We start from the raw sequence: 18,437 nt of genomic DNA, 5'->3' as shown, positions 1-18,437 counted from the left end.
TTAGGTGTTAACAGGGTGTCTCTGTGTTCCAGTCCTCTCTCAGCTGTGTGGTTTAGGTGTTAACAGGGTGTCTCTGTGTTCCAGTCCTCTCTCAGCTGTGTGGTTTAGGTGTTAACAGGGTGTCTCTGTGTTCCAGTCCTCTCTCAGCTGTATGGAAGCAGACTGTCCCTGTTCCTTCCCGGTGTCAGCTGTGAAAAGGTTTTGCCGGACACGGTGTTGTGTAAATACTACGAGAGACAAGCTGAAGAGGCCGTGGACGCATGAACCTGCGCCTAAACGTGTTTAACTAGTACTAGGTATGACCATACCAATATTAGACATGACCCTTCTTGTGATTGTGTTAAAGGGTGTCCATGTTGTTCAGGGAGTTGGGTAACTGTGGTGATACAAATACTAGACATGAACCTTCTTGTGATGTCGATAGACGGACTATAAACCAGCCTTTAAACAAGATGGATGTTTAGACAATAGAATGTTCTAGAGACATGTCGATAGACGGGACTATAAACCAGCCTTTAGACAAGAGATGTCAGACAATAGAATGTTCTAGAGACATGTCGATAGACGGACTATAAACCAGCCTTTAGACAAGATGGATGTTTAGACAATAGAATGTTCTAGAGACATGTCGATAGACGGGACTATAAACCAGCCTTTAGACAAGATGTTCAGACAATAGAATGTTCTAGAGACATGTCGATAGACGGGACTATAAACCAGCCTTTAGACAAGATTCATAAACCAGACAATAGAATGTTCTAGAGACATGTCGATAAGATGCCTTTAAACAAGATGTCAGACGACAATAGAATGTTCTAGAGACATGTCGATAGACGGGACTATAAACCAGCCTTTAGACAAGATGTCAACCAGAATGCTAGAGACATGTTAGACAAGATGTCAGACGGACAATTGAACAAGAATGTTTAGACTAGAATGTTCTAGAGACATCGATCGGGACTATAAACCAGCCTTTAGACAAGATGGATGTTTAGACTAGAATGTTCTAGAGACCGATAGAGTTGGGACTATAAACCAGCCTTTATACAAGATGTTTAGACAATAGAATGTTCTAGAGACATGTCGATAGACGGGACTATAAACCAGCCTTTAAACAAGATGGATGTTTAGACAATAGAATGTTCTAGAGACATGTCGATAGACGGGACTATAAACCAGCCTTTAGACAAGATGGATGTTCAGACAATAGAATGTTCTAGAGACATGTCGATAGACGGACTATAAACCAGCCTTTAGACAAGATGGATGTTTAGACAATAGAATGTTCTAGAGACATGTCGATAGACGGGACTATAAACCAGCCTTTAGACAAGATGTCAGACAATAGAATGTTCTAGAGACATGTCGATAGACGGGACTATAAACCAGCCTTTAAACAAGATGTCAGACAATAGAATGTTCTAGAGACATGTCGATAGACGGGACTATAAACCAGCCTTTAGACAAGATGTCAGACAATAGAATGTTCTAGAGACATGTCGATAGACAGACTATAAACCAGCCTTTAGACAAGATGTCAGACAATAGAATGTTCTAGAGACATGTCGATAGACGGGACTATAAACCAGCCTTTAGACAAGATGGATGTTTAGACAATAGAATGTTCTAGAGACATGTCGATAGACGGGACTATAAACCAGCCTTTAAACAAGATGTCAGACAATAGAATGTTCTAGAGACATGTCGATAGACGGACTATAAACCAGCCTTTAGACAAGATGTCAGACAATAGAATGTTCTAGAGACATGTCGATAGACGGGACTATAAACCAGCCTTTAAACAAATTGGAAACGCAACAAGTTCTTATATTGTCGGTCGTTTCCTGTCTGTCTGATGGTTTCTAGAATGTTCTGACCTGCATCGGTCGTTTCCTGTCTGTCTGTCTGATGGTTTCTAGAATGTTCTGACCTGCATCGGTCGTTTCCTGTCTGTCTGATGGTTTCTAGAATGTTCTGACCTGCATCGGTCGTTTCCTGTCCGTCTGATGGTTTCTAGAATGTTCTGACCTGCATCGGTCGTTTCCTGTCCTGTCTGTCTGATGGTTTCTAGAATGTTCTGACCTGCATCGGTCGTTTCCTGTCTGTCTGATGGTTTCTAGAATGTTCTGACCTGCATCGGTCGTTTCCTGTCCGTCTGATGGTTTCTAGAATGTTCTGACCTGCATCGGTTGTTTCCTGTCTGTCTGATGGTTTCTAGAATGTTCTGACCTGCATCGGTTGTTTCCTGTCTGTCTGATGGTTTCTAGAATGTTCTGACCTGCATCGGTTGTTTCCTGTCTGTCTGATGGTTTCTAGAATGTTCTGACCTGCATCGGTCGTTTCCTGTCTGTCTGATGGTTTCTAGAATGTTCTGACCTGCATCGGTCGTTTCCTGTCTGTCTGATGGTTTCTATAACAGCTGTCCAACAAAGTTCTTATATTGTGTCATATAACAGCACTCACAGCTGTCCAAGAAAACTCAAATGTAGACATTTGTCGTCTGTTTACATATATATTTTTTTAGATACTATTTATACAGAAAAATGTCATATAAAACCCCATATAAACTGAATTGATAATTAGGACAGTATTTTAGGTTTTTGAAGGAGCCGCTGTCCAAATCAAATCAAATCCATCCGAAACGGAGGCTTGAAGGCAAATCTGTAACTTCTATCTCCTCCTCTGACGAAGAGGTAGAACAAGGATCGGACCAAAATGCAGCGTGATGAGGATTCATGATTTTTTTTTAATGAAGGAAAAACTATACATGAAGAAACTACAAAAATAACGAAAACCAAAACACAAAGACAGGAACAATCACCCACCAAACACTCACAGAATATGGCTGCCTAAATATGGTTCCCAATCAGAGACAACGATAAACCATAGACATACAACCATAGACATACAAAACCCCTAGACAACTACCCATAGACAATAACCCACAAAAATACCCAAGGAATATGGCTGCCTAAATATGGTTCCCAATCAGAGACAACGATAAACCATAGACATACAACCATAGACATACAAAACCCCTAGACAACTACCCATAGACAATAACCCACAAAAATACCCAAGGAATATGGCTGCCTAAATATGGTTCCCAATCAGAGACAACGATAATCACCTGACTCTGATTTGAGAACCGCCTCAGGCAGCCATAGACTACGTAGACACCCCACAAAACCCCTAAGACAAAAACACACCACAATAACCCATGTCACACCCTGGCCTGACCAAATAAAGAAAGAAAACACTAAAACTAAGACACCAAGGCTTGAAGGCAAAACGAAGACGTTTATTTAAACATGGTGGCCATAACATGAAGCGTGAGAAAAGAGCAGAACGAGGAGAAAACACTCAAAACACAACGTTTCATCTTCAGTCTAAATAGTATTTTAGATTTGACTATAATTATGTTTCACAATTTCTGATATCAAATGCCTTTTATTTGGCTGTATAGTAAAAATCTGTATTTCTCCCTCTACTGCCATTCATTCCAAATTATTTTGTATGTTTTTGGATTTCTCCCTGAACAAGATGGCCGCCATTTTCAACTAAATTCGAGAACTTTGAAGGTTTATGACATCTAGTCAATTTAATAGGATCTCTGTTGATCTCTGTCTGTCTGTCTGTCTGTCTGTCTGTCTGTCTGTCTGTCTGTCTGTCTGTCTCTGTCTGTCTGTCTGTCTGTCTGTCTCTGTCTTTGACCTGCATCGGTCTGTCTCTGTGTGTCTCTGTCTGATGGTTTCTAGAATGTTCTGACCTGCATCGGTCGTTTCCTGTCTGTCTGTCTGATGGTTTCTAGAATGTTCTGACCTGCATCGGTTGTTTCCTGTCTGTCTCTGTCTGTCTGTCTGATGGTTTCTAGAATGTTCTGACCTGCATCGGTCGTTTCCTGTCTGTCTGTCTGATGGTTTCTAGAATGTTCTGACCTGCATCGGTCGTTTCCTGTCTGTCTGATGGTTTCTAGAATGTTCTGACCTGCATCGGTCGTTTCCTGTCTGTCTGATGGTTTCTAGAATGTTCTGACCTGCATCGGTCGTTTCCTGTCTGTCTGATGGTTTCTAGAATGTTCTGACCTGCATCGGTCGTTTCCTGTCTGTCTGATGGTTTCTAGAATGTTCTGACCTGCATCGGTCTGTCTCTGTGTGTCTCTGTCTGATGGTTTCTAGAATGTTCTGACCTGCATCGGTTGTTTCCTGTCTGTCTGTCTAATGGTTTCTAGAATGTTCTGACCTGCATCGGTCGTTTCCTGTCTGTCTGTCTAATGGTTTCTAGAATGTTCTGACCTGCATCGGTCGTTTCCTGTCTGTCTGATGGTTTCTAGAATGTTCTGACCTGCATCGGTCGTTTCCTGTCTGTCTGTCTGATGGTTTCTAGAATGTTCTGACCTGCATCGGTCGTTTCCTGTCTGTCTGTCTAATGGTTTCTAGAATGTTCTGACCTGCATCGGTCGTTTCCTGTCTGTCTCTGTCTGTCTGTCTGATGGTTTCTAGAATGTTCTGACCTGCATCGGTCGTTTCCTGTCTGTCTCTGTCTGTCTGTCTGATGGTTTCTAGAATGTTCTGACCTGCATCGGTCGTTTCCTGTCTGTCTCTGTCTGTCTGTCTGATGGTTTCTAGAATGTTCTGACCTGCATCGGTCGTTTCCTGTCTGTCTCTGTGTGTCTCTGTCTGTCTGTCTGATGGTTTCCTGTCTGTCTGATGGTTTCCTGTCTGTCTGTCTGATGGTTTCCTGTCTGTCTGTCTGATGGTTTCCTGTCTGTCTGTCTGATGGTTTCCTGTCTGTCTGATGGTTTCCTGTCTGTCTGATGGTTTCCTGTCTGTCTGTCTGATGGTTTCCTGTCTGTCTGTCTGATGGTTTCCTGTCTTTTATCTCCAGTTGTCCTTCCTGTAACTTCCCAGCGTTGTTGGATAAAGGTGTGTCGCTGTTCAGCTGTCCCAACCCTCGCTGTCGAAAGGTGAGTTGACACGCGTGTCGGATACGATCCCCTCAGTCGAGGTATAAATCACGTGAGATGGAACGAACGACCTTCTAGACCACACTATCAACAAGGCAGGTCCTAGTTTCTACCTTCTTAACAACACTATCAACAAGGCAGGTCCTACAGGCTCTAGTTTCTACCTTCTTAACAGCACTATCAACAAGGCAGGTCCTACAGACCCTAGTTTCTACCTTAACAACACTATCAACAAGGCAGGTCCTACAGACCCTAGTTTCTACCTTAACAACACTATCAACAAGGCAGGTCCTACAGACCCTAGTTTCTACCTTAACAACACTATCAACAAGGCAGGTCCTACAGGCCCTAGTTTCTACCTTCTTAACAACACTATCAACAAGGCAGGTCCTACAGGCCCTAGTTTCTACCTTAACAAACACTATCAACAAGGCAGGTCCTACAGGCCCTAGTTTCTACCTTCTTAACAACACTATCAACAAGGCAGGTCCTAGTTTCTACCTTAACAAACACTATCAACAAGGCAGGTCCTAGTTTCTACCTTCTTAACAACACTATCAACAAGGCAGGTCCTACAGACCCTAGTTTCTACCTTAACAACACTATCAACAAGGCAGGTCCTACAGACCCTAGTTTCTACCTTAACAACACTATCAACAAGGCAGGTCCTACAGGCCCTAGTTTCTACCTTCTTAACAACACTATCAACAAGGCAGGTCCTACAGGCCCTAGTTTCTACCTTAACAAACACTATCAACAAGGCAGGTCCTACAGGCCCTAGTTTCTACCTTCTTAACAGCACTATCAACAAGGCAGGTCCTACAGGCCCTAGTTTCTACCTTCTTATCAACACTATCAACAAGGCAGGTCCTACAGGCCCTAGTTTCTACCTTAACAAACACTATCAACAAGGCAGGTCCTACAGGCCCTAGTTTCTACCTTCTTAACAACACTATCAACAAGGCAGGTCCTACAGGCCCTAGTTTATACCTTCTTATCAACACTATCAACAAGGCAGGTGCTACAGGCCCTAGTTTCTACCTTAACAGCACTATCAACAAGGCAGGTCCTAGTTTCTACCTTCTTAACAACACTATCAACAAGGCAGGTCCTACAGGCCCTAGTTTCTACCTTCTTAACAACACTATCAACAAGGCAGGTCCTACAGGCCCTAGTTTCTACCTTAACAGCACTATCAACAAGGCAGGTCCTACAGGCCCTATTTTCTACCTTCTTAACAGCACTATCAACAAGCAGGTCCTACAGGCCCTAGTTTCTACCTTCTTATCGACACTATCAACAAGGCAGGTCCTACAGGCCCTAGTTTCTACCTTCTTAACAACACTATCAACAAGGCAGGTCCTACAGGCCCTAGTTTCTACCTTCTTAACAACACTATCAACAAGGCAGGTCCTACAGGCCCTAGTTTCTACCTTAACAACACTATCAACAAGGCAGGTCCTATAGGTCCTAGTTTCTACCTTCTTAACAGCACTATCAACAAGGCAGGTCCTAGTTTCTACCTTCTTATCAACACTATCAACAAGGCAGGTCCTACAGGCCCTAGTTTCTACCTCTTAACAACACTATCAACAAGGCAGGTCCTACAGGCCCTAGTTTCTACCTTCTTATCAACAAGGCTGGTCCTACAGGCCCTAGTTTCTACCTTAACAAACACTATCAACAAGGCAGGTCCTACAGGCCCTAGTTTCTACCTTAACAAACACTATCAACAAGGCAGGTCCTACAGGCCCTAGTTTCTACCTTCTTAACAGCACTGTCAACAAGGCAGGCCCTACAGGCCCTAGTTTCTACCTTAACAAACACTATCAACAAGGCAGGTCCTAGTTTCTACCTTCTTAACAACACTATCAACAAGGCAGGTCCTACAGGCCCTAGTTTCTACCTTAACAAACACTATCAACAAGGCAGGTCCTACAGGCTCTAGTTTCTACCTTCTTATCAACACTATCAACAAGGCAGGTCCTACAGGCTCTAGTTTCTACCTTCTTATCAACACTATCAACAAGGCAGGTCCTACAGGCTCTAGTTTCTACCTTATCAACACTATCAACAAGGCAGGTCCTACAGGCCCTAGTTTCTACCTTCTTAACAACACTATCAACAAGGCAGGTCCTACAGGCCCTAGTTTCTACCTTCTTACCAACACTATCAACAAGGCAGGTCCTACAGGCCCTAGTTTCTACCTTAACAAACACTATCAACAAGGCAGGTCCTACAGGCCCTAGTTTCTACCTTCTTAACAACACTATCAACAAGGCAGGTCCTACAGGCCCTAGTTTCTACCTTAACAAACACTATCAACAAGGCAGGTCCTACAGGCCCTAGTTTCTACCTTAACAACCACTATCAACAAGGCAGGTCCTACAGGCTCTAGTTTCTACCTTCTTATCAACACTATCAACAAGGCAGGTCCTAGTTTCTACCTTCTTAACAACACTATCAACAAGGCAGGTCCTACAGGTCCTAGTTTCTACCTTAACAAACACTATCAACAAGGCAGGTCCTACAGGCTCTAGTTTCTACCTTCTTATCAACACTATCAACAAGGCAGGTCCTACAGGCCCTATTTTCTACCTTCTTCACAACACTATCAACAAGGCAGGTCCTACAGGCCCTAGTTTCTACCTTAACAAACACTATCAACAAGGCAGGTCCTACAGGCCCTAGTTTCTACCTTCTTAACAACACTATCAACAAGGCAGGTCCTACAGGCCCTAGTTTCTACCTTCTTAACAACACTATCAACAAGGCAGGTCCCACAGGCCCTAGTTTCTACCTTAACAAACACTATCAACAAGGCAGGTCCTACAGGCCCTAGTTTCTACCTTCTTAACAACACTATCAACAAGGCATGTCCTAGTTTCTACCTTCTTAACAACACTATCAACAAGGCAGGTCCCACAGGCCCTAGTTTCTACCTTCTTAACAGCACTATCAACAAGGCAGGTCCTACAGGCCCTAGTTTCTACCTTAACAAACACTATCAACAAGGCAGGTCCCACAGGTCCTAGTTTCTACCTTCTTAACAACACTATCAACAAGGCAGGTCCCACAGGCCCTAGTTTCTACCTTCTTAACAGCACTATCAACAAGGCAGGTCCTACAGGCCCTAGTTTCTACCTTCTTAACAACACTATCAACAAGGCAGGTCCTACAGGCCCTAGTTTCTACCTTAACAAACACTATCAACAAGGCAGGTCCTACAGGCCCTAGTTTCTACTGGGATCCATAACAAACACCAGGAAGAGTAGCTGCTGCCTTGGCAGGAACTAATGGGGATCCTTAATAAACCCCAGGAAGAGTAGCTGCTGCCTTGGCAGGAACTAATGGGGATCCATAACAAACACCAGGAAGAGTAGCTGCTGCCTTGGCAGGAACTAATGGGGATCCTTAATAAACCCCAGGAAGAGTAGCTGCTGCCTTGGCAGGAACTAATGGGGATCCTTAATAAACCCCAGGAAGAGTCACTACAGAATATCCCCAGTCCGTGTGTATTTCATCACTACAGAATATCCCCAGTCCGCTACAGAATATCCCCAGTCCATGTGTATTTGTGAGGGGTATTCGTTAGAGTAATGTCCAATAGCGTTGATTTGTTAGGTGCTCTGAGTTTCGGTCTTGTAGGGCCATTAATTAATTGAGCGAGATTCAGAGCCGCACAGTTCTTTAAAAGAGCCCGATAGTTAGGGGGGTCTGTATGGGGGTCTGTGTCAGCCCAGAGGGGTCTGTATCAGCCTCATAGAGGTCTGTGTCAGCCCAGGGCGGTCTGTGTCAGCCCAGGGGGGTCTGTGTCAGCCCATGGGGGTCTGTGTCAGCCTCATAGCGGTCTGTGTCAGCCCAGGGGGGTCTGTGTCAGCCCAGGGCGGTCTGTGTCAGCCCAGGGCGGTCTGTGTCAGCCCAGGGCGGTCTGTGTCAGCCCAGGGGGGTCTGTGTCAGCCCAGAGGGGTCTGTGTCAGCCCAGGGGGTCTGTGTCAGCCCAGGGGTCTGTGTCAGCCCAGGGGGGTCTGTGTCAGCCTCATAGGGGTCTGTGTCAGCCTCATAGGGGTCTGTGTCAGCCCAGGGTCTGTGTCAGCCTCATAGGGGTCTGTGTCAGCCTCATAGAGGTCTGTGTCAGCCCAGGGGGTCTGTGTCAGCCCAGGGGGTCTGTGTCAGCCCAGGGGGTCTGTGTCAGCCTAGGGGTCTGTGTCAGCCTCATAGGGGTCTGTATCAGCCTCATAGGGGTCTGTGTCAGCCTCATAGAGGTCTGTGTCAGCCTCATAGGGGTCTGTGTCAGCCTCATAGGGGTCTGTGTCAGCCTCATAGGGGTCTGTGTCAGCCCAGGGGGGTCTGTGTCAGCCCAGGGGGGTCTGTGTCAGCCTCATAGGGGTCTGTGTCGGCCTCATAGGGGTCTGTATCGGCCTCATAGGGGTCTGTGTCAGCCCAGGGGGTCTGTGTCAGCCCAGGGGGTCTGTGTCAGCCTCATAGGGGTCTGTGTCAGCCTCATAGGGGTCTGTGTCAGCCTCTGTGTCAGCCTCATAGGGGTCTGTGTCAGCCTCATAGGGGTCTGTGTCAGCCTCATAGGGGTCTGTGTCAGCCCAGGGGGTCTGTGTCAGCCCAGGGGGTCTGTGTCAGCCCAGGGGTCTGTGTCAGCCCAGGGGGTCTGTGTCAGCCCAGGGGGTCTGTGTCAGCCTCATAGAGGTCTGTATCAGCCTCATAGGGGTCTGTGTCAGCCCAGGGGGTCTGTGTCAGCCTCATAGGGGTCTGTGTCAGTCCAGGGGGTCTGTGTCAGCCCAGGGGTCTGTGTCAGCCCCATAGGGGTCTGTGTCAGCCCAGGGGGTCTGTGTCAGCCCAGGGGGTCTGTATCAGCCTCATAGTGGTCTGTGTCAGCCCAGGGGGTCTGTGTCAGCCCATGGGGGTCTGTGTCAGCCTCATAGCGGTCTGTGTCAGCCCAGGGGGTCTGTGTCAGCCCAGGGGTCTGTGTCAGCCCAGGGCGGTCTGTGTCAGCCCAGGGGGTCTGTGTCAGCCCAGGGGGTCTGTGTCAGCCCAGAGGGGTCTGTGTCAGCCCAGAGGGGTCTGTGTCAGCCCAGGGGGTCTGTGTCAGCCCAGGGGGTCTGTGTCAGCCCAGGGGTCTGTGTCAGCCTCATAGGGGTCTGTGTCAGCCTCATAGGGGTCTGTGTCAGCCTCATAGGGGTCTGTGTCAGCCCAGGGGTCTGTGTCAGCCTCATAGGGGTCTGTGTCAGCCTCATAGAGGTCTGTGTCAGCCCAGGGGGTCTGTGTCAGCCCAGGGGGTCTGTGTCAGCCCAGGGGGTCTGTGTCAGCCTAGGGGTCTGTGTCAGCCTCATAGGGGTCTGTATCAGCCTCATAGAGGTCTGTGTCAGCCTCATAGAGGTCTGTGTCAGCCTCATAGGGGTCTGTGTCAGCCTCATAGGGGTCTGTGTCAGCCTCATAGGGGTCTGTGTCAGCCCAGGGGGGTCTGTGTCAGCCCAGGGGGGTCTGTGTCGGCCTCATAGGGGTCTGTGTCGGCCTCATAGGGGTCTGTATCGGCCTCATAGGGGTCTGTGTCAGCCCAGGGGGGTCTGTGTCAGCCCAGGGGGGTCTGTGTCAGCCTCATAGGGGTCTGTGTCAGCCTCATAGGGGTCTGTGTCAGCCTCATAGGGGTCTGTGTCAGCCTCATAGGGGTCTGTGTCAGCCTCATAGGGGTCTGTGTCAGCCCAGGGGGTCTGTGTCAGCCCAGGGGGGTCTGTGTCAGCCCAGGGGGGTCTGTGTCAGCCTCATAGGGGTCTGTGTCAGCCTCATAGAGGTCTGTATCAGCCTCATAGGGGTCTGTGTCAGCCCAGGGGTGTCTGTGTCAGCCTCATAGGGGTCTGTGTCAGCCCAGGGGGGTCTGTGTCAGCCCAGGGGGGTCTGTGTCAGCCCCATAGGGGTCTGTGTCAGCCCAGGGGGGTCTGTGTCAGCCCAGGGGGGTCTGTATCAGCCTCATAGTGGTCTGTGTCAGCCCAGGAGGGTCTGTGTCAGCCTCATAGGGGTCTGTGTCAGCCTCATAGGGGTCTGTGTCAGCCCAGGGGGGTCTGTGTCAGCCCAGGGGGGTCTGTGTCAGCCCAGGGGGGTCTGTGTCAGCCTCATAGGGGTCTGTATCAGCCTCATAGGGGTCTGTGTCAGCCTCATAGAGGTCTGTGTCAGCCTCATAGGGGTCTGTGTCAGCCTCATAGGGGTCTGTGTCAGCCCAGGGGGGTCTGTGTCAGCCTCAGAGGGGTCTGTGTCAGCCCAGGGGTCTGTGTCAGCCTCATAGGGTTCTGTGTCAGCCTCATAGGGGTCTGTGTCAGCCCAGGGGGTCTGTATCAGCCCAGGGGGTCTGTGTCAGCCTCATAGGGGTCTGTGTCAGCCCAGGGGGTCTGTGTCAGCCCAGGGGGTCTGTGTCAGCCTCAGAGGGTCTGTGTCAGCCTCATAGGGGTCTGTGTCAGCCCAGTGGGGTCTGTGTCAGCCCAGAGGGGTCTGTGTCAGCCCAGGGGGGTCTGTGTCAGCCTCATAGGGGTCTGTGTCAGCCTCATAGGGGTCTGTATCGGCCTCATAGGGGTCTGTGTCAGCCCAGGGGGGTCTGTGTCAGCCCAGGGGGGTCTGTGTCAGCCTCATAGGGGTCTGTGTCAGCCTCATAGGGGTCTGTGTCAGCCTCTGTGTCAGCCTCATAGGGGTCTGTGTCAGCCTCATAGGGGTCTGTGTCAGCCTCATAGGGGTCTGTGTCAGCCCAGGGGGGTCTGTGTCAGCCCAGGGGGGTCTGTGTCAGCCCAGGGGGGTCTGTGTCAGCCTCATAGGGGTCTGTGTCAGCCTCATAGAGGTCTGTATCAGCCTCATAGGGGTCTGTGTCAGCCCAGGGGGTCTGTGTCAGCCTCATAGGGGTCTGTGTCAGCCCAGGGGGTCTGTGTCAGCCCAGGGGGTCTGTGTCAGCCCCATAGGGGTCTGTGTCAGCCCAGGGGGTCTGTGTCAGCCCAGGGGTCTGTATCAGCCTCATAGTGGTCTGTGTCAGCCCAGGGGGTCTGTGTCAGCCCATGGGGGTCTGTGTCAGCCTCATAGCGGTCTGTGTCAGCCCAGGGGGTCTGTGTCAGCCCAGGGGGTCTGTGTCAGCCCAGGGCGGTCTGTGTCAGCCCAGGGGGTCTGTGTCAGCCCAGGGGGTCTGTGTCAGCCCAGAGGGGTCTGTGTCAGCCCAGAGGGTCTGTGTCAGCCCAGGGGGTCTGTGTCAGCCCAGGGGTCTGTGTCAGCCCAGGGGTCTGTGTCAGCCTCATAGGGGTCTGTGTCAGCCTCATAGGGGTCTGTGTCAGCCCAGGGGGTCTGTGTCAGCCTCATAGGGGTCTGTGTCAGCCTCATAGAGGTCTGTGTCAGCCCAGGGGGGTCTGTGTCAGCCCAGGGGGGTCTGTGTCAGCCCAGGGGGGTCTGTGTCAGCCTAGGGGGGTCTGTGTCAGCCTCATAGGGGTCTGTATCAGCCTCATAGGGGTCTGTGTCAGCCTCATAGGGGTCTGTGTCAGCCTCATAGGGGTCTGTGTCAGCCTCATAGGGGTCTGTGTCAGCCTCATAGGGGTCTGTGTCAGCCCAGGGGGGTCTGTGTCAGCCCAGGGGGGTCTGTGTCAGCCTCATAGGGGTCTGTGTCGGCCTCATAGGGGTCTGTATCGGCCTCATAGGGGTCTGTGTCAGCCCAGGGGGTCTGTGTCAGCCCAGGGGGTCTGTGTCAGCCTCATAGGGGTCTGTGTCAGCCTCATAGGGGTCTGTGTCAGCCTCTGTGTCAGCCTCATAGGGGTCTGTGTCAGCCTCATAGGGGTCTGTGTCAGCCTCATAGGGGTCTGTGTCAGCCCAGGGGTCTGTGTCAGCCCATAGGGGGTCTGTGTCAGCCCAGGGGGTCTGTGTCAGCCTCATAGGGGTCTGTGTCAGCCTCATAGAGGTCTGTATCAGCCTCATAGGGGTCTGTGTCAGCCCAGGGTGTCTGTGTCAGCCTCATAGGGGTCTGTGTCAGCCCAGGGGGTCTGTGTCAGCCCAGGGGGTCTGTGTCAGCCCCATAGGGGTCTGTGTCAGCCCAGGGGGGTCTGTGTCAGCCCAGGGGGGTCTGTATCAGCCTCATAGTGGTCTGTGTCAGCCCAGGAGGGTCTGTGTCAGCCTCATAGGGGTCTGTGTCAGCCCAGGGGGGTCTGTGTCAGCCCAGGGGCGTCTGTGTCAGCCCAGGGGGGTCTGTGTCAGCCTCATAGGGGTCTGTATCAGCCTCATAGGGGTCTGTGTCAGCCTCATAGAGGTCTGTGTCAGCCTCATAGGGGTCTGTGTCAGCCTCATAGGGGTCTGTGTCAGCCCAGGGGGGTCTGTGTCAGCCTCAGAGGGGTCTGTGTCAGCCCAGGGGGTCTGTGTCAGCCTCATAGGGTTCTGTGTCAGCCTCATAGGGGTCTGTGTCAGCCCAGGGGGGTCTGTATCAGCCCAGGGGGGTCTGTGTCAGCCTCATAGGGGTCTGTGTCAGCCCAGGGGGGTCTGTGTCAGCCCAGGGGGGTCTGTGTCAGCCTCAGAGGGGTCTGTGTCAGCCTCATAGGGGTCTGTGTCAGCCCAGTGGGGTCTGTGTCAGCCCAGAGGGGTCTGTGTCAGCCCAGGGGGGTCTGTGTCAGCCTCATAGGGGTCTGTGTCAGCCTCATAGGGGTCTGTGTCAGCCTCATAGGGGTCTGTGTCAGCCTCATAGGGGTCTGTGTCAGCCTCATAGGGGTCTGTGTCAGCCCAGGGCGGTCTGTGTCAGCCCAGAGGGGTCTGTGTCAGCCCAGGGCGGTCTGTGTCAGCCCATGGCGGTCTGTGTCAGCCCAGGGCGGTCTGTGTCAGCCTTATAGGGGTCTGTGTCAGCCTTATAGGGGTCTGTGTCAGCCTTATAGGGGTCTGTGTCAGCCTTATAGGGGTCTGTGTCAGCCCAGGGCGGTCTGTGTCAGCCCAGAGGGGTGATGTGGGAGTCCTTATACAGTTGAAGTCGGAAGTTTTACATACACCTTAGCCAAATACATTTAAACTCAGTTTTTCACAATTCCTGACATTTAATCCTAGTAAAAAATTCCCTGTTTTAGGTCAGTTAGGATCACCACTTTATTTTAAGAATGTGAAATGTCAGAATAATAGTAGAGAGAATGATTTATTTCAGCTTTTATTTCTTTCATCACATTCCCAGTGGATCAGAAGTTTACATTCACTCAATTAGTATTTGGTAGCATTGCCTTTAAATTGTTTAACTTGGGTCAAACGTTTCAGGTAGCCTTCCACAAGCTTCCCACAATAAGTTGGGTGAATTTTGGCCCATTCCTCCTGACAGAGCTGGTGTAACTCAGTCAGGTTTGTAGGCCTCCTTGCTCACACACACTTTTTTCAGTTCTACCCACAAATCTTCTATGGGATTGAGGTCAGGGCTTTGTGATGGCCACTCCAATACCTTGACGTTGTTGTCCTTCCTGCCATTTTGCCACAACTTTGGAAGTACGCTTGGGGTCAGTGTCCATTTGGAAGACCCATTTGCGACCAAGCTTTTAACTTCCTGACTGATGTCTTGAGATGTAGTTCTCTCCTCTGTCCTGTAGATGGAGACAGAGCTCCATGACTGATGTAGTCTTCCCCCCTTCATCTCTCTCTGTCCTGTAGTTCTCTCCTCTCTGTCCTGTAGTTCTCTCCTCTCTGTAGTTCTCTCCTCTCTGTAGTTCTCTCCTCTCTGTAGTTCTCTCCTCTCTGTAGTTCTCTCCTCTCTGTCCTGTAGTTCTCTCCTCTCTGTCCTGTAGTTCTCTCCTCTCCGTCCTGTAGTTCTCTCCTCTCTGTCCTGTAGTTCTCTCCTCTCTGTCCTGTAGTTCTCTCCTCTCTGTTCTGTAGTTCTCTCCTCTCTGTTCTGTAGTTCTCTCCTCTCTGTCCTGTAGTTCTCTCCTCTCTGTTCTGTAGTTCTCTCCTCTCTGTTCTGTAGTTCTCTCCTCTCTGTTCTGTAGTTCTCTCCTCTCTGTCCTGTAGTTCTCTCCTCTCTGTCCCGTAGTTCTCTCCTCTCTGTCCCGTAGTTCTCTCATCTCTGTCCTGTAGTTCTCTCATCTCTGTCCTGTAGTTCTCTCCTCTCTGTCCTGTAGTTCTCTCCTCTCTGTCCCGTAGTTCTCTCCTCTCTGTAGTTCTCTCCTCTCTGTCCTGTAGTTCTCTCCTCTCTGTCCCGTAGTTCTCTCCTCTCTGTCCCGTAGTTCTCTCCTCTCTGTCCCGTAGTTCTCTCCTCTCTGTCCTGTAGTTCTCTCCTCTCTGTCCCGTAGTTCACTCCTCTCTGTCCTGTAGTTCTCTCCTCTCTGTCCTGTAGTTCTCTCCTCTCTGTCCTGTAGTTCTCTCCTCTCTGTCCTGTAGTTCTCTCCTCTCTGTCCCGTAGTTCTCTCCTCTCTGTAGTTCTCTCCTCTCTGTCCTGTAGTTCTCTCCTCTCTGTCCCGTAGTTCTCTCCTCTCTGTCCCGTAGTTCTCTCCTCTCTGTCCCGTAGTTCTCTCCTCTCTGTCCTGTAGTTCTCCTCTCTGTCCTGTAGTTCTCTCCTCTCTGTCCCGTAGTTCTCTCCTCTCTGTAGTTCTCTCCTCTCTGTAGTTCTCTCCTCTCTGTAGTTCTCTCCTCTCTGTAGTTCTCTCCTCTCTGTAGTTCTCTCCTCTCTGTCCTGTAGTTCTCTCCTCTCTGTCCTGTAGTTCTCTCCTCTCTGTCCTGTAGTTCTCTCCTCTCTGTCCCGTAGTTCTCTCCTCTCTGTCCTGTAGTTCTCTCCTCTCTGTCCTGTAGTTCTCTCTGTCCCGTAGTTCTCTCCTCTCTGTTCTGTAGTTCTCTCCTCTCTGTTCTGTAGTTCTCTCCTCTCTGTTCTGTAGTTCTCTCCTCTCTGTCCTGTAGTTCTCTCCTCTCTGTCCCGTAGTTCTCTCCTCTCTGTCCTGTAGTTCTCTCCTCTGTCCCGTAGTTCTCTCCTCTCTGTCCCGTAGTTCTCTCCTCTCTGTCCCGTAGTTCTCTCCTCTCTGTCCTGTAGTTCTCTCCTCTCTGTCCCGTAGTTCTCTCCTCTCTGTCCCGTAGTTCTCTCCTCTCTGTAGTTCTCTCCTCTCTGTCCTGTAGTTCTCTCCTCTCTGTCCCGTAGTTCTCTCCTCTCTGTCCCGTAGTTCTCTCCTCTCTGTCCCGTAGTTCTCTCCTCTCTGTCCCGTAGTTCACTCCTCTCTGTCCTGTAGTTCTCTCCTCTCTGTCCTGTAGTTCTCTCCTCTCTGTCCTGTAGTTCTCTCTGTCCCGTAGTTCTCTCCTCTCTGTCCCGTAGTTCTCTCTGTCCCGTAGTTCTCTCCTCTCTGTCCCGTAGTTCTCTCCTCTCTGTCCCGTAGTTCTCTCCTCTCTGTCCTGTAGTTCTCTCCTCTCTGTTCTGTAGTTCTCTCCTCTCTGTCATGTAGTTCTCTCCTCTCTCCTCTCTGTCCTGTAGTTCTCTCCTCTCTGTCCTGTAGTTCTCTCCTCTCTGTCCTGTAGTTCTCTCCTCTCTGTCCCGTAGTTCTCTCCTCTCTGTCCTGTAGTTCTCTCCTCTCTGTTCTGTAGTTCTCTCCTCTCTGTCATGTAGTTCTCTCCTCTCTCCTCTCTGTCCTGTAGTTCTCTCCTCTCTGTCCTGTAGTTCTCTCCTCTCTGTCCTGTAGTTCTCTCCTCTCTGTCCCGTAGTTCTCTCCTCTCTGTCCCGTAGTTCTCTCCTCTCTGTCCGTAGTTCTCTCCTCTCTGTCCCGTAGTTCTCTCCTCTCTGTAGTTCTCTCCTCTCTGTCCTGTAGTTCTCTCCTCTCTGTCCCGTAGTTCTCTCCTCTCTGTCCCGTAGTTCTCTCCTCTCTGTCCCGTAGTTCTCTCCTCTCTGTCCTGTAGTTCTCTCCTCTCTGTCCCGTAGTTCTCTCCTCTCTGTCCTGTAGTTCTCTCCTCTCTGTCCCGTAGTTCTCTCCTCTCTGTCCTGTAGTTCTCTCTGTCCCGTAGTTCTCTCCTCTCTGTCCCGTAGTTCTCTCTGTCCCGTAGTTCTCTCCTCTCTGTCCCGTAGTTCTCTCCTCTCTGTCCTGTAGTTCTCTCCTCTCTGTTCTGTAGTTCTCTCCTCTCTGTCCTGTAGTTCTCTCCTCTCTCCTCTCTGTCCTGTAGTTCTCTCCTCTCTGTCCCGTAGTTCTCTCCTCTCTGTCCCGTAGTTCTCTCCTCTCTGTCCCGTAGTTCTCTCCTCTCTGTCCTGTAGTTCTCTCCTCTCTGTCCTGTAGTTCTCTCCTCTCTGTCCTGTAGTTCTCTCCTCTCTGTCCTGTAGTTCTCTCCTCTCTGTCCTGTAGTTCTCTCCTCTCTGTCCCGTAGTTCTCTCTGTCCCGTAGTTCTCTCCTCTCTGTCCCGTAGTTCTCTCCTCTCTGTCCCGTAGTTCTCTCCTCTCTGTCCCGTAGTTCTCTCCTCTCTGTCCCGTAGTTCTCTCCTCTCTGTCCCGTAGTTCTCTCCTCTCTGTCCTGTAGTTCTCTCCTCTCTGTCCTGTAGTTCTCTCCTCTCTGTCCCGTAGTTCTCTCCTCTCTGTCCCGTAGTTCTCTCCTCTCTGTCCCGTAGTTCTCTCCTCTCTGTCCCGTAGTTCTCTCCTCTCTGTCCTGTAGTTCTGTCCTCTCTGTCCTGTAGTTCTGTCCTCTCTGTCCTGTAGTTCTGTCCTCTCTGTCCCGTAGTTCTCTCCTCTCTGTCCTGTAGTTCTCTCCTCTCTGTCCTGTAGTTCTCTCCTCTCTGTCCTGTAGTTCTGTCCTCTCTGTCCCGTAGTTCTCTCCTCTCTGTCCCGTAGTTCTCTCCTCTCTGTCCTGTAGTTCTCTCCTCTCTGTCCTGTAGTTCTCTCCTCTCTGTCCCGTAGTTCTCTCCTCTCTGTCCTGTAGTTCTCTCCTCTCCGTCCTGTAGTTCTCTCCTCTCTCCTCTCTGTCCTGTAGTTCTCTCCTCTCTCCTCTCCGTCCTGTAGTTCTCTCCTCTCTGTCCTGTAGTTCTCTCCTCTCTGTCCTGTAGTTCTCTCCTCTCTGTCCTTTAGTTCTCTCCTCTCTGTCCTGTAGTTCTCTCTCTCTCTCCTCTCCGTCCTGTAGTTCTCTCCTCTCTGTCCTGTAGTTCTCTCCTCTCTGTCCTGTAGTTCTCTCCTCTCCGTTCTGTAGTTCTCTCCTCTCTGTCCCGTAGTTCTCTCCTCTCTGTCCTGTAGTTCTCTCCTCTCTGTCCTGTAGTTCTCTCCTCTCTCCTCTCCGTCCTGTAGTTCTCTCTCTCTCCTCTCTGTCCTGTAGTTCTCTCCTCTCCGTCCTGTAGTTCTCTCCTCTCTCCTCTCCGTCCTGTAGTTCTCTCCTCTCTCCTCTCTGTCCTGTAGTTCTCTCCTCTCTGTCCTGTAGTTCTCTCCTCTCCGTCCTGTAGTTCTCTCCTCTCTGTCCTGTAGTTCTCTCCTCTCTGTCATGTAGTTCTCTCCTCTCTCCTCTCTGTCCTGTAGTTCTCTCCTCTCTGTCCTGTAGTTCTC

At 50.3% G+C, this 18,437-nt stretch overlaps 1 pseudogene; it reads left to right on the top strand.

Annotated features, from left to right (window-relative positions):
* Nucleotides 1–18,437, top strand: part of LOC135559814 (E3 ubiquitin-protein ligase RNF216-like) — an 87,684-nt pseudogene that overhangs the window by 20,614 nt on the left and 48,633 nt on the right.

The sequence above is a fragment of the Oncorhynchus nerka genome, linkage group LG15 (assembly GCF_034236695.1).
Source record: "Oncorhynchus nerka isolate Pitt River linkage group LG15, Oner_Uvic_2.0, whole genome shotgun sequence".
Classification (NCBI taxonomy): domain Eukaryota; kingdom Metazoa; phylum Chordata; class Actinopteri; order Salmoniformes; family Salmonidae; genus Oncorhynchus; species Oncorhynchus nerka.
Note: the sequence above shows the minus strand (reverse complement) of the source record. Positions and strands in the feature narration are given on the sequence as shown.